Source organism: Lissotriton vulgaris, unplaced genomic scaffold (assembly GCF_964263255.1).
Source record: "Lissotriton vulgaris unplaced genomic scaffold, aLisVul1.2 SCAFFOLD_545, whole genome shotgun sequence".
NCBI lineage: Eukaryota > Metazoa > Chordata > Amphibia > Caudata > Salamandridae > Lissotriton > Lissotriton vulgaris.
In genome coordinates, this window is record NW_028245946.1 from 950903 (window position 1) to 954516 (window position 3614).

The window sequence follows — 3614 nt, forward strand, 5'->3', positions numbered from 1 at the left end:
GAAGTCCTCCAGATGGATTATATCCAGATGGAACGATGTCGAGGATTCAAATATGTCCTCGTAGTTGTATGTGCACTTTCCCGTTGGACAGAAGCATATCCAGTCCCAGATTACACTGCTCCGACCACTGCCAAACAGTTGGTTCGTGAATTCTTCCCACGGTACGGTTTGCCTCGTGTCGTGTACTCAGATAATGGTCAGCCATTCTCGTCCGAGTTAATGAAGCAGGTATCACTCCTGCTAGGATATCAGTGGAAATTCCACTTCGTCCGACATCCCGAGGCAGCAGGCCTCGTGGAACGCCACAATCAGACACTGAAAACACGTCTTGCCAAGATTTGTGCCGAGAAAGGGGTAGACTGGATAGTCGCCTTGCCAGTTGCATTGTTTTACATGAGAATGGTCGCATACTCTAGAACAGGGCTATCCCCGTACGAGGTGGTCTTTGGTTGGCCACCGAATATGTGGGGGACGCCTCTGCCTCGTAAGATCACAGATGTTGACTGTAATATGCTGACAAATTACCTTGCCTCCTTGATGTCTGCACTACAATCTTGTCGTTCACAGGTGGCTGCAGCCTTTCCCGACAACACCGAGGTGAAGCCACACGAGATCGTCCCTGGGGATCACGTCTTTATTCGGAATTTTGACAGGAGGAGTCCGCTGGAGCCCCGCTGGCAGGAGCCGAAGCTTGTTTTATTAACCACAAGGACAGCAGTGAAGGTGGAGGGCCGCAAGGGCTGGCTCCACTCGAGTCATATAAAAAAATATCATGGACTGCCGCCAGAGACAGACTCCCAGCCCTGCCCCGTTTCAGAGACTGATACTAAACTCCCCCTGGTAGAGAAAACTCCTCAGCAGGAGTATCGCATGAAATTGAGGTCTAGCAAGTCAGACAGTTTAATTGTTTAAGTCCTCTCCTAGGTGAAGCGGTTAGACAGGTTCCTGACATGTACAAGTTAGACCCCAATAGAGAGAGAGATAGACAGAAACAGCTCAAGAAACGAGAATATTGTAAATCTCTTCGTAGTCACTGCATCGTGACATTATTGATTATGTTTTTTCTGAGTCTTACGATTATTGCTGCAAGTTTATTATTACACATGTATTTTCCTATTTCCATACATGCACATTTCTTTCCAAATAGCACTGTCGAGCATACTTTCAGTGAATTACCCCCGCACGAGTTATCTTACCGGCTTGCGCTGTGCAACAATACTTTTATCAGTATGTTACATCATTCCCATCAGACCAGCAATGCTACCAATTGTTGGATATGTGGCCGACTCCCTCCCTACCAGAAATACAAGGGAGTCCTGCCCCTCTTCCCGTATCCGTTCACACATAATGGTTCCTGTGGTGCCTGGTTTAGTTTAATAAATTCCTTAGATTCTGATTCCATAGTCTACCAAGGCGATTGGGTATGGGGAAATCTGAACACAGTTATGCATAAAGCATGTTACCCTAACAAGGAGGGTCTTCCACAAAGGACAGGGACCGATCTAGAAAATGAAGTATATGGATTAGGTAATTATACACTTAACCTCATGATTCTGAATGTCCAGTCCGATACAGGACCAGACTTACCCTCTATGTCAGTGTTACCAGTCAAAGGCGAATTATGTGTCAGAAAGAATGGTTCAGTACACCTAGGTCATAGTAAATGTACTACTTTGATCGAATTCAGTGATAAAGGCAAGTCTACATTCAAAGCTACCCGCCATTCCTATTTCATTTGTGGTCATACAGCCTATATACCTTTGCCACTAGATTGGGATGGGACATGTTACATTGCATTCCTTCTGCCACCTGTTTTTCTAGCTCCACCTGATTATCATAAGAACTCCCGTCTAGTACCTAATATACCCAAGAGAGAACTCTCGACTATACTGAAACGGCATGGGATCAATATATAGATTTCAATAAAGGTTTCTTTCCCTACTTAGGAGCTATCTTCAATAGCAAATCAATACGTCACTTGACCAGAACCCTTGAAGCAGTGGTAAATGAAACTACTTCCGCCCTAGGCAACTTAACAGAGGAACAGTCTGCTATGAGACTTGTTGTCCTTCAAAATCGTCTTGTTCTTGACGTCATCCTGGCCGATAGGGGCGGAGCCTGTAGAGTCATCGGATCGAGTTGCTGTGTTTTCATTCCAGAAAACGCACCGTCAGTATATAAAGCCATAACCCGCCTCCATAAGATTGCAAGTCAGATACACCAGAATCCAGGCACCTGGACTTGGTCCGGTTGGTTCTGGAGGGTGTTATCAGTCTGGGGATGGAAAGTCCTATCCTTCCTCGGAATAGCCCTTCTCATAGTATTCAGTTGTTGCCTATGTATACAGTGTGGGCCAGCGATTTGCGGCTTGTGCGCCACATCATGTTTTCCTCATCCAAGTCCACGTTCTAAATCCCGCCTGAAAAAGGAAGAGCAAATGATGTTATATGAACAAATAGATGAACTAATGAAGATTGATATATCATGAAGGGTCCGTAGGGGACAAGGAGGGAATGAGGTAATATGAATTTTTATGGTCAATTGTGTCCCCTAACGTGAACCCCACTGTCTCCATGTACGAGCTTAAAGTGCATGTAACTTCCCTCCTCGACCAGTTATGAAGACGCAAATACATTTGCGTCCAACGTTAACATGTCCTCTTTCAGATCCACCATGAATGGATCGATAATTCAGTTCCTAAGTATGCCTTGCCAACGTCTTTTCATGGTACACTTTCACGTTTTCCTAGCCCTGCAGAGCTAGGCCCTGATTTCTGCCATCGAGCCTTTCTGCTCTCTGCCTCCTGAAAGCTGCAACGTGGGATACATCCCTGACCTCCGTCCTACTCCCTGCGTGGCGAGCGGTGCCCGGCTCGGCCTGCTTGCCTGCCAAAGACAGTATTTTGCCTTAAAGTTATCAGTATAGCCGAGCTCAGCTCCTCGAAAACACATTCCAGTCTAGCAGAATAGATAAACAATTTCCCGGCTGCAGAGCAAAGGGCCCGGCCTCTCTGTCTCCATGCAAGTAATTCATTGCTCCCGTTACCATGGTAGGCCCATGGCCCCTCGCATTACACGCAGACACGTAGTCACATATGCACGCATTAATAGTCAGTATAGAGTAGCCTCTGCCCAAGAGACCTTTCCTTCTAGATAATATAGTTCCCCAAACACAAGATATCAGATATGATTTAGGAACGAGTCGATCTGACATGCCAGACTTCTGTCTCTTTCCTCTAGTGCTAAATGTCAAGTCCCCTGCACCCTCCAGCCTCACGTCAGTCACACGTCATGCTGCTGCGTGCGCATCCTTGCTACAGATTTCTGCTGACACTGCAAGATTCCACTATGTATCCACCCACTTGTGACACTTTCATGTGACGTTTCTAGCACACACCTCTGTGTACGCCCTCGTACACGCCTTTCTGTTACGCACATGTGTTCTTATCTCGTTTCTCTCAGCTGTTACGCCTTCTGTATCCATCGCCATTATATGCATTGACTATATATATTGTGCTCTGTTAATAAAGTATTGTCTATCCCTTCCTGATCCTTAATGGTGAAAGGAACATGATACCCTGGTTCGAACCATTCCATTTTATGGAATAAAACCCT